The sequence below is a fragment of the Sciurus vulgaris genome, assembly GCF_902686455.1.
Source record: "Sciurus vulgaris genome assembly, chromosome: 9".
In the NCBI taxonomy this organism is placed as follows: Eukaryota; Metazoa; Chordata; class Mammalia; order Rodentia; family Sciuridae; genus Sciurus; species Sciurus vulgaris.
This window is the reverse complement of record NC_136469.1, coordinates 74,916,892-74,929,726: the sequence shown is the minus strand read 5'-3', so window position 1 is coordinate 74,929,726 and position 12,835 is coordinate 74,916,892. Positions and strand designations below refer to the sequence as shown.

At 35.4% G+C, this 12,835-nt stretch overlaps 1 protein-coding gene across 1 annotated transcript in view; it reads left to right on the top strand.

Annotated features, from left to right (window-relative positions):
- Positions 1-12,835, top strand: part of ARHGAP24 (Rho GTPase activating protein 24) — a 449,241-nt gene that overhangs the window by 213,099 nt on the left and 223,307 nt on the right. The window lies entirely within an intron of this gene.

The following is a 12,835-nucleotide window of genomic DNA, read 5'->3' as shown; positions in this document are numbered from 1 at the left end:
AGGAGCTATGTTTTTTATAACCACAAACAACATCCCTTAGGTGTAGAGTTCCACTGAGCTGAGCATTCTGGAAAACTCATATCAAGTCCATCCACAATGTAACCTAGGGCCTGCAGAATTGATAGGGAGCAAAGACAAGACCCTTCCCTCTGCTATATCTCTTAGGCAAGTCCTCTCCTTGCTGTGCATCTATTTTCTCATCAGAAAAATGAACAGCATGATATGGAATTACCAAATGAGATAGTGCACATGGCTGTCTGTAGACCAGTATCACCCAAATGAGGACGGTGATTCGAATAAATTAGTTCCACTAGTCTACCATCACGTGTTTCACACTTGTCCTCACCTCACCTCCCTTTAAAGGGAACCTCATTATTTCTAAAGTGGTGAGATCCAATGATAAGTCTTAGTAACCTTATTCTCCATCACGGCTCCCCTGTTGATGTGTGAAAATCAATTGGTAGGAAAGCAGTCAATGGAAAGTAATGGGATGATCTGTGTGCCAGTGTAAAAAAAAAAAAGAAAGAAAGAAAGAAGGAAAAAACGGATTCCTTTTGTGTGACTGTGTTCAACTTTCTTTTATAAATGCTGAAAGTCTAGACCTGAGCCATAAATGACCTCTCTCCTTAGTCAATATGACCTGGCACCTCAATGTTAAATCCACCTAGTCTGCATGACCCATTGTTAACCTGCAGGCCCTAGTAGATGTGCTGGCTGCTTTCTTGAGATGAACAGCTCCTTCTGTACTGCCTGGCAGCCAGCAGTGCCATTTCATTAGCTGTCTGGAACACAAAGCCTCAAGGGTATCACTGATGCTACTGATGAAACCACTACTGATGGAACTAATTATGCATGGGAATGGCAGGCAGCAAACAGGTTGTATGTTCAGCTTAATGGTCGGTGACTTAATTACACAGAAAGAACCAGGCACAATGACTCAGTATGTTGACTGTGGTTGAAAATACTACCCCCCTAGAAATAATCAGGAGCAGCAAGGAGATGATAATATTACAGTTTTGCAATTATTTGAACATTGGAACTGTTTTCCATGGCATTTGCAAATTCATACTCACCTTCAGGTTGCTTATTTGAAAATAGGAAAGAGCATAGAATTTGGCACCCACTGATGATATAATGAAATTGAACTGAAAGGGTCAGTGGAAAGTATCCACGGTGAAAGGAAGAAAGATGGCTCACACTCAGCAGCTAGGCTTCCACTGTGTAAGAGACTGAACCCCCATGTGAATAACCTGTCTGCCAAGCAGGGTTGCACCTCCAACAAGCACAATATATCTCTGAGGCAATTAACAATTAGAGTCACACTCTTTCAGCAAAATAAATCTCAAGGACTCCTTGGCCAAATAAATATTGAAGATTACTTTTAAATGAGATCCTAAGATTCCACGTAATAAAATCAGATTTCACCTTTAACTGCAAATAACAAGATCAAATGGGGGAATATAATTTTTTCTGAGCACCTCAACAAGAGATGTTTCCTTTATAATACTTTCTAGTGGACTATTTGAACTCAAAATGTGTTCCAAAGTAGAGTTAATATTTCTGTTTTATTTTAAAAAAATACAATAAAAAGTTGCTCCTTGGAATTTCCTGATATCTGTCACATACACTATCTAGAACCAAAACACATAGCAAAGTTATATGATCCAACTCTTCATTGTAGATGGATATCTATATCCTATATTAAATTTGACGATAGCTGCAGTAGAAGGATTTGCATTTTGTTTCCATTTTTGAGAAACCTAGAAACCGGATCAGATAAGATCACTTGGTTTGCAAAGTTTTGTTCATTCATGCAAGCTTCATACTGTATTTGTCTTTTTTTATAATCAAAGGAGGAATGGTTGCTTGTTTCTCACACATTCTCTTTGTTAAAAATGTAAATCTATTAAAATATTATGTTCACTAACATTTGTGTGATTTACATTATTTTTTTCATCACTATATTCCAAACATAAATGACCTTGGAAGAAACAGTTTGAATCTGAAATTAAGGTGAAAAAACTTGAAAGATTACAAAAATGTAAATCAACAGATCTCCCTTTTTTATTTTGTAGAAGTGTTAAGAAACTCCAAAAACAATTTTGTTAATTTTACAGATGAGGAATATAGGTACCAGGGGTTATCATGGTCAATATGTAAATTCTTAAATCACCACTTGAACAGTCTTTTCACTTTTCCATTTTCTCTTTGATTTTATTGGTATTGCCAGGTTTAAGAGTGAGACCACAGCAACCCTAGTTCATTTTATTTTAGTAGTATAGTAATGACAATGTAATAAGCATAATAGTAGCTACTATTTGATATGTTCTGTGTTAAATATAGATCAGGTCCTTTATGTGCATTTTTTAAATTTATTTTTCACCATCCTTGTTGTCTTTCACATGATGAATTTAGGTTCAAAAAGTTTAAGGACTGTTTTGATTTCATGAAACTAGTAAGAGGGTGACGTGGGGTTCATATTCAAGTTATCTTTTCTAATTTATTTTATTAGGATGATAGTCAGAAAATGATCAGAGACATAAAAATTTTGTCCACTGACAAAAATATTGGTGAGATTGTATTATACTTGTGGAATATGGTATGTGTAGGTTGCTAGCAATAACATTTATGGGTGAAAATTTCCTGTTATATTTACATATTGTGTTAATAGGGAACTGTTTTCATATTTGACATGAGGAATTTTTCCTTCATAAACTCCAACATTTGTATAAATGGTTCCCAATTTGCAATGGTCCAACTCACAATTTTTCTAATTTTGCTGTGATGTGAAAGCCACGTGCCTTTGGTAGAAACTGTGCTTGGAATTCTGAGTTTTGATCCTTTCCTAGGCTAGTGATATGCAGTGGGACCATCTCTTGGGATGCTGGGCAGCAGCAGGAGCTGCCCCTCCCAGTCAGTCACATGACAGAAGACCAGTGTTTCGCAGTGTACTGCCTTCTTAAACTATGGTGCTCAGTAACTTAGGTGTATTAAATGCATTTTTGACTTATGATATTGTGAACTTATCAGCATATGAAACCATTATAAGTCAAGGAGCCTCTGAAGTAGATTTTGAACAGACACTTACTCCAAACAGCAGTGTTTAAGTTGGTTTGTCTGTTGTTCTTATCTCTTATCCACGTGCTATGGTGATGTAGGCAGACGCACACTTGTTGAGACTGGCCCAAACTATAATGGTTCTAGCTGTGTTCCAAGGCAGCTAGAGGTTTAGGTAGCCTTTTCTGCCTAATCTGTCCCATAAATATTGCCACAGTGTGGTTCAGTGTCAGTGTGGAAGCAGGGTGTGGTGACAGGCAAAACTTGAAAGTATTTTCAGTAGTTTGTTAAGGCTACCTAACTAAATGTATTTAAAAATAAAGTGGTAAAAATTTAATGAAATTTTACTTCAAGAAACTAACCAAAGGAAGTTAAGGTATCACACAAAAGGAGAGGAGAAGAGTCTGGGGTTACCCAATAGCATGATGCTCAGCCAGGTCACTCTGGCAGCATTATTATAGAGGATGATGATCCTTGGATATTTACCTTGAAGGTGAATGAGTTAATGTATGGTGACAAAGTAGAGGGTTTGTTTAAAAGGTAGTATATTATTTTATATAAACCTCAGTGAGGGGAAGCAAAGCACTAACTTCTGTTTTCTTATTATATTGGAAAAAGTTTTATTTTAATTTTTAACTTCATCAAGAAATGTAATATTCAGTTCACCAATTTAAAGTGTAAAATTAAATGGTATTTTGTATATTCACACAGTCGTGTAGCATCAATACCTCAATTTTAGGATTTGCTCATCAACCCAAAAAAGAAGCCTCATAACCAGTGGCAATCACTCACCATTTTACCCAAGTCTCAAGAAAGAAATAACTAATAATCTTCCTGTTTGTATAGATTTGCCTATATTGGACATTTTGTATACATGGAATTCTATAATATAAAGTTTTTATGATTGGTTTCATTCACTTAATACACTGTTTTCAAGGTTTACCCATATTATAGCATAATTTTATTGACAAATAGTATTCCATTATATTGACATACCATATTTTATTGGTTTATTCATTCATTGGTGGATATTTTTCCATTTCCACTTTTTGGATATTTTGAATAAAACTGTGAACTGTGGTGGACATTCTTGTTTAAGATTTTGTGTGGACATATGTTTGCAATTCTTTTGGGTATAAACTCTAAGAGTGAAATTTGTAGGTCATATTGTAATTCTATGTTTAACACTTTGAGAGATGGCTATAATGTTGTCCAAACTGGCTGAATTAATTTACATCCCCAATAGCAATATCTGAGAGTTTCAATTCCTTCATCATCTTATCTAATTTATTTTCTATAGTTTTATTATAGAGACCCTTGTGAATATAAAGTGGCATTTTATTGTAGTGTCTATGAATTTACTCAGTGTTAACTGATATTGAATATCTTTCCTTGTACTATTGGCCATTTGTATATCTTCTTTTCCCAAATACCTTTTCACATCTTTGGTCTATTTTTCAACTGGATTATTTGGGATTTTTATTATTGAATTATAAGATTTCTTTACATGTTCTGAATATAAAATACTCTATCAAATGTGTAATTTGCAAATATATTTCCCCATGCCATAGGTTGTCTTTTTACTTTATTGATGGTACCTTGAAGTGTGAAAATTTAAATTCAATCTTTTTTTTCCTTTGGTCATTTGTGTAACGTCTAAGGTCATAAAGGTTTATTTCCATGTTTCCTCCTAAGTATTTTATAGCTTCACTTTTACATTTATGTCTATGATTTATTTCAAATTAACTGTTTGTATATGGTATAAGGAAGGGGTCCACCTTCATTCTTTTGCATGTAGATATATAGCTATTCCAACACCATGTGTTGAACACAGTATTTGTTCCTATTGGATTATCTTGGTACTATTTTTATTTTTTGTTAGGAGGATTTCTTCCTCTGGAGAGTTAGCTATAAATACTATAAGACCAGGATGTTTTTTAAAAAAATCCTCACTCCTTAATTTTCAATAATTCCCTTGTCAGCTACTTGCTGTCTACTTTAACCCCAGGGAGGATGCCCCAGATCTGTTGGGAACACCGTGGATTGCCTTTTGATGTTCTTAAAGCCTTGAAAATAAAATGATCATTTATAAGCCATGTTGCACCTAATTTGCTCTGTTTATGGATTTTCTTAATGTGGTTCCTGCACTTTTCCAGCTTTGGGACAGAAGAACTGCTTATTTCCCTACCGTTCTTCTTCTCTTCCCTGGCACCATGGGCCTTGATAATTTGAGTCTTCTGAACCCTCTTCTTTGCATTTACTTCTCCAAGTGGTCAGTGTGCTTCTAACTGAATGGAAACCCCAGGACTTGACAGAATTCAGGTCACCATCCTTGACTCCTTTCTCTTCCTCCTACTTGACATCCAGTCCATCAGCCAGGGATGTGGATTCTGCATTCTTTTGGCCATTCTTTCAGAAAGAACTGAAAAACCAAGATAACAGGAGATTTTTCCTCCCTTTAGCACCAAAGGGGTGGAATTTGTGTCTCACTAGGCATAAAATAAAGAAAAAGGCCATAAAAAACAGAATAGGGTCATACCAAAGATGGTGCTAGAGTGGGTTTCACTGTTACAAAAAAGAGAAGAAACACTTAGAGAAAATATATGGTGATATTAAGTGACTCAGAAGTAAAAAAAAGAGCTGTGGTTTTTGTAATGCACAGTACTTTTGTTTTCATTTTCAGAAATATCTGAATGCAAAGTTGGTGAGTGATATCATTATGTATGTGAAACTTCTTGCTCTCTGTGAACTACTTTTACTCTTTAGATTCAGTTTGGCTCAATGGTCATGTCTATAGCTTGGACACAGGCAAGCCCACCAAATAGATGATAGATGGCTGCAAGCCTGATGGGAAGAAGAGATGCCTCAGTTACCCAGATGGGGCCCATTTTCTTTCCTTGGAACTGGAGGGAGGGCAACAATGGTGAAACTGGCTGAGACGAGAAAGAAATCGAATTTATTTCAGTGTCAAGTGATATTTTGGTACATAGTTGGACAAAACCACAGCTCCATTCCATAAACATAGGAGGGGAAAGAAGATTCTTAAAGAACTCTTTCCTTTGCAGGCACTGGTGCTTTCCCCTCTGGTTTTATGTGGTGGTTGCATATTCCCAAGGCAGCTGCACCTCCTCATGTGGTCTGATTATGCAGTTCAAAGACCAAAACCAGATAAAAGATCTACTCTTTAAATTTTTTTTTTTTTTCCAATAGGGGGATTATGGAAAAAGTGACAGTGATTAAGTCTATGTTCTGTTTGCCAAAGTAGAGGAGGGAGTGGAAAAGTCGGGTAGGCTGGGATAGACAAGCCCCAGAGGAGCCAGTGGAACGTTCACCCAGGCCAATTGCCATGTGACTCTTAGATCTGCAGGGAAGGCACCATCTGCCACCATTTGGCAGGACTCGGTCACCAGGGTACAGAGTAACAATTGTCCTCAACCTTGGAGGCAGAAGCTGGCTGCTGACCCAAAAGTCTACTTTCTTCTAGAAGAGATAGGAAGTCATTGAACTGAGATATTGGTGATGTCTCTCCTGTCACGCAACACGGAAACTAGGAGAAAATGTGGGAGGACAGAAGACAGTGCAAGGAAGAGAAAAATAAAGAAAAGGAATCCTGGTTAACCCAGCCTGTCTATTTAACTAAGCTTCAGATTGATTTTGCTCACTAGCCAATGGAACAGGCAACCTGAATTTCTGAGTTGAATAAATATTGGAATTGCCAAATTACTGTAAAGACAGAAGAGAATGAAGTATATTTGTGTGTATGTATAAATAGATAGATACAGATAGAATAATGGTTATTTTTGCATATTGAATTAATTTATTGACTATACTAGGCAAAGAGGTATCTTTGATTAGGTTCAATTTTCAGATTTGGAAACAGACATTGGTAACAAGTTTCTGATTTGTGACTCCAGATTATGGACTATTACCTAATGTTTCTATATACTCTATTGTAATTATTTTCATGTTATTTTTATATCACTCATACATTTCTTTCTTAAAATTTTTTTATTTGTTCTAATTTGTACATGATAGTAGAATGCATTTATACATTTTGGTAGATTATACATTAATGGAGTGTAATCTCTCATTTTTCTGATTATACAAATTGTAGGATCACATTGGTCATGCTGTCATATATGTACATAAGGTAGTAATGTCTGCTTCACTCTTCTATCATTCCTACTCCCATACCTTGACCCAGTTATCCCACTCCTCGGTTTATACCCAAAGGACTTAAAATCAATATACTAATATGACTCAGCCACATCAATGTTTATAGCAGCTCAATTCACCATCACTAAAATATGGAACCAACCTAGATACCCTTCAACAGATGAATGGATAAAGAAAATGTGATATATATATATATGATGGATATATGATGGAATATTATTCAGCTTTCAAGAAGAATGAAATTATGACATTTGTTCGTAAATGGATGGAATTAGAGAATATCATGCTAAGTGAAATAAGCGAAACCCAAAAAACCAAAGGCCGAATGTTTTCTCTGATATGTGAATACTAATTCACAATGGGGTGGGAAATGGGGAAGAATAGAGTTACTTTAAGTTAGGTAGAGGGGAATAAATTTCTTATACATTTGTACATTTCTTAGAAAGTATAAAACAATGTTTTAACTTATGCATCATTTATAAAGAACAAATTATCACCTTGGTGATCTTTAGAATATTGTTTTAAGCTTGTTAAAATGTAAATATTCTGTGGTTTAATATGCTTGAAATTTCACATGGAATGTCTAAATCATTTAAAATGTTCTAAACTCCATGGTTTATGTGAGGCCTGGAGACCAAAGTCCTGAATAAGTGCTACTTATATAAAATTCAATTCCATGACCAAGGACTCCAGATCTCAGAAAAATAAGAAAAATCTGAATCTCTAAGCAATAATAGATATTTTCTGAATTAGTTTCATTGAGAAACAGAAACAATAGGAAGACAGCGTTGTGAATAACCACATGTGGCTACCTAGCTGGGAGAAGATGCATCATGACATTTAAATGGACATCAGAACACATAGCTGCTGTTAAGAAGTGTTTAGGAGAATAAAAGGTGTCGGGGACCTTAGAGGTAAGATTGAGAGGCAGACTAAAAGACTTCACACTGAGTGTTTGGAAGGGTCAAAGAAACAAGACACATATAGAAGGGGAGACTTACTGTTGCTGTCACTGTAGCAATTAATCTTTTCTTCTCTGACCACAAAGATACACAGACTGACAAGTCAGACTGACTGCAAGTCAGCCTAAGAGTACAGTGACCTTAATTCTACCCCTTATTCCCCCATTTACCCCTTATCTCAAAATTTAAATGAAAATAGCCTTAAATTAACTTTAGATATAAGTAAACAAATCTCTTAAAAATGTCACTACTTTATCATTAATTAGCAATTACTAGGTTGCAACATAGCTTATAACATAGCAGTATGCCATTAAGGATGAAAGCTAATCTATTATTTAACTTCTGGGGTCTTTTCTAAGGGTCTATAGTTTTAATATTGGCCTATTGTTAGTCCTAAGGACTATTAAATCATTGTTCTATAGATGTTTTCATCCTTGATATTAAAAAAAGTATTTTCTCTGAAAGAGTGCATTCATTTGTAAATGCAATTTTTCTAGTGGTGCTGTTGTATTTGTTTTGATGATCACAGATGAATTCAGCATTGTCCAAATATTCATAGAAAAAAAATGGAAGCCAGTTTTCACTTGAAAAATGCTTTTCATTTTGTGAGACCCCAGAGTCCTTTGCTTGTAATGCCACAATTCAAACATATTTGGCATTAAGCTTCAATCCTGGAAAGGCAGGGAGCCTGGCTTATGTTCCTTGGAATGGTTATTTGTTTGACTTTGAATCCCATAGCCTCTGAATTATGAATTTTTAGAATTCTGTTTTTAATTTTAGTCATGTCCTTACTCTTTCTGTGTGAGTGCTACAAGGGCCAAATTACATAACGAGTGCACAGAATTTCCCAAATGGTGTTAGAAAACAACAATAGGACTCTCTGAACAAAGTTTCAATGAGAAGTTGTTGTAGCACATTGGTTTTTGAATGCTACTCTTCTAATGATATTCTCTAATGACGTTTTCCATTATGTAGAGCTGTTTTCTTTTCAGTGGTTCTTGAGTCTTTTAAAAATAGATTTTTCCTCATGCATGCCATTTGAAGGCTTTTATTTTAGAGAATTCCTAGTAGGTATTCCAGTCATTAGAGGAAATTAGCCACTAATTAATTAGAATACTATTTGCAAGTCTTAAACTCCTAGAAAAGTCAAAATATGTCCTCCATTTTCAGAAGCCTTCTTGTCCTTTTCCATCTCAATACTTTCCATGATTAATTCTAAACAATCTTTAAATATGTATGTGAGGTCCAAGTAACGGTGCTTCTATTTTTCAAAAGCTGGACCTCAAATAGGAAAAGGAGAGAAGGGGAAGTTTATAAATGCAACAAGTACTTCTCATGTACCTGCTTGCATAGCACGCAGTTTGGAAGACATAAGTGAATAAATCAGTCCTTGCACTCCAGAGTAACCTAAAAATGATCTAACTGGCCTCAGAGTACCAAATTAAGTGTAAAACATAGAAGAAGGTTCTCTGTGCAAAACAAAGTCCTGGAGGAGTCTGTTGCAAGCAGAGTTCCCACCAACTGAAATGGATTGGAGGCTAGAATTTGTATATTTTCTTGTGCCACTGGTTAATCTAATGTCTACTTGGTCCCCCAGTGCAATGCTAGGAACTACCATTGCCAAAACCAGGTCCTTCCTTGAGATTGATGGTCCAGTAGACTAAGAAAATAGGCATGTCGGAAAATGAGTGCAGTTATTTGTTAAAAGTATGTTGATGTGAGTTAAAAATCAAGGGTAGTTTTTAATTTATATGTCATTTTTCACTTCTATAGTTTTGAAAATTTCCTAGGGGTGCTTACAAGGAGGTAGTGAAAGCAATAAATGTTAGTACCTGGTTTTTTCTTTGCTTTTTTAAAAATTTTTATTTATTTATTTTTTCAAATGGGAAAGAGGGTAAGCTAGGGAATCTGGCTAAGAGCCTCCCTGTGACATGGTATACAATTTCTAGTAATGGACAAGTTGGTCTGAAAATCTACTATTTTCTTAAGAATTGTCATTTAGTGATGTATGTATTTAATTGTGCTATTCAGTCCTCTGTGTTTGAGTACAGGATCAACTCTCTAAGAATTGTTATTCCTCATTTTCCTCTCTCCACCCTTACCCATCCTATAGCCCAACTCCTCCTCCAGGAAATCACACAGTAACCAACTCCTCAACCACCCACTTTTAGCAGATGCATTTTTTTTTTCTTGTGAGAGCGCTTGTATTTGTTGCTATTCCTCTATAATTTCTTCATTTTTTTTTTAATCACCCATCTCCCACCTGAACTTCTCAAATAGACTGCAAGTTCCTTGGGAACAGGGCTGTATTTTATATCTGTGTGTGCCCCTTACTAACAAACCTGGATAGGAGAAGCATTCAGGTTGTTGCTTATTTTAGAGAGAAACCAGGAAGACAGGACTTCAGGGTCCTTATTTGTGTATGGCTAACACCACATTCATGCCAGTACAATGGCATGTTAGAGCGGCTGCCCCTTTATTTAAAACCATTATCTTTCCACTTTTAAGGAAATGCCTAGAGCAACAGGAGTGAATTTCTTTTTAAATGTAAGTACTTTCATTTTTTTGCTTTTCTTGTCTCAGCATTAGTTTGGGTTTTAGTTACATTTTAAGATGTGACAATATTAACACATTTCCATAGGATAAAGGATCTAGCACAGCTTTTAAACAAAATCTTATTTGTGAGGTAATCTTGGGAGATGATTTTTGTGCCTGCATGGAACAAAATCCACCAAAAAAAGAAAAGAAAGAAAAAAAGCACCATGTGAAAAACAAAACCACTACAACCTGGCATTAAAAACCAAAAAATTGAACATCTATCATTTAAATTTGGAATTTAAAGAATAATTTTTTTAAATTTTTTAAAAATAGAATTATTAGAATGGAGTAGTCTATAACCCATGCTGTGGATAGATGAAAATTTACTTGTGGATGTTGTAAAATATCCAGTGACTTTAAAATAAGAGCACTAACCAGGTATCTTTTTAAAAAGACAAAAACAATTAAACTTTTAACCTAGAAGACCTATTTATTTTCATGCCTGGTTTGTCTGGGTGTGCGGAATGTTTTAGTGTTTATGTACAGAATGCACAGCAATACTGCCCTCTAGGGGTTCCCTGGAAGGCAGTCACTTGTCTTCAAGTTTTAAATGAACCCAACCTAGAGGGAAGACTTGAAGTGCATTGGACTTTGCTGACATATTTTTAGACAACCTTTGCCATCCCCTGCCTCTGTGGGATATGGCCATCTATAGATGTCAAACCAAAAACAAGTTACGCGATCATTTTTTCTTTGAATAAATGATGTTAACAGTTCTTAAAAGATTTTTATTCCATGGTATGATAAAAATCCATAACTCCTCTTCTCATACATGCCATGCTGAAATTAAGAAAGCATTCTGATATGCCACAGAAGCTGGCGAATATATGAAGACTGGGAATTGCTTTAAGATTGAAAGCAGTGATTTAGCTTTCAAGTTGTATCCTTTATTTATAGTGGAGAAAACATTAAATTCCATTGTCCCTGATAATGAAAACTAACAAGTAGGAAGAATGTATGATCCAGACTAGATTAATAGTCAAATATTTGAATGTATAAATGAAATGTGGGTATCTTTTAAATTTTAGATGCATTTGAGGAACAGTAAGAAACTAATAGTCATATGATGTGATATATGAAAGCTTTGCAAAAAAATAGACTCACATGAAAATAAAAATGTCTAGAGAAAGAAATGTTTTATATCCCAAGTGTGATGCAGAAGTCTGTATATTCCCCAATATCCAGAACATGATCAGAGAGAGTTTAAATGTCAGTGTTGTCACACAGTGAGGTTTGGCAGGTACTAAAACGCTCTGTGCCTCCTCAGATGTGAAAATTAAGTGGTAACAATATTTACAAATATTGTGCGATATTTGCTGATATTATATTACTATTTTAAGAGTTGGGTATTTGCATAAATTTACCTATATGCATATGTGGTTTGTGGGGATATGGTTATAAGTAGCAGAATGCAACTCAAATTAGCTTAAATATGGAATCTTATTCAGCCCTAAAGAAGAATGAAATTTTGTCAATTGAAGGAAATTTGTTGAACTTTGAGAGCATTATTTTAAGTGAAATAAACAAACCTCAGAAAGTCAAGGACTTTTTGTGACATGTGGATGTTAGAAAGAAAAAAAAAAGTGAGGTGGGGGAATCTCAAGAAAATAGCAGGGAAACCAGTGGAGTTGAGGAAGGGGATGAGGGAAGAGAGAAAGAGAGGAAAAGTGTAGTACTAGGAAAGAAAACTGACCAGATGATATCATTCTATTATATGCCTGTGTGAATGTGTAACAACCAATCCCACTATGATGTATAATTATAATACACCAACAGAGGTTTTTAAAAGAAAGGAGAATATTATATGAATTCAGTTGTCATTTCCCAGACCTCAAGGAATTGCCATCAAATATTAGGATAAACAAGAACACTTAACTTGACAGTCTCTCTAGAGGCAAGAATATTTTTTCCAGCTCTTGTCCTTACATATTCTGGCACATCTGGCACATCTACATCATTCCTTTCCCTTGTCAGACTAATTGCCCTTCTCTCTCCTTCAGCGCGGCAGAGTATGGCCACACGCAATTCAGAGATGTTGTTAC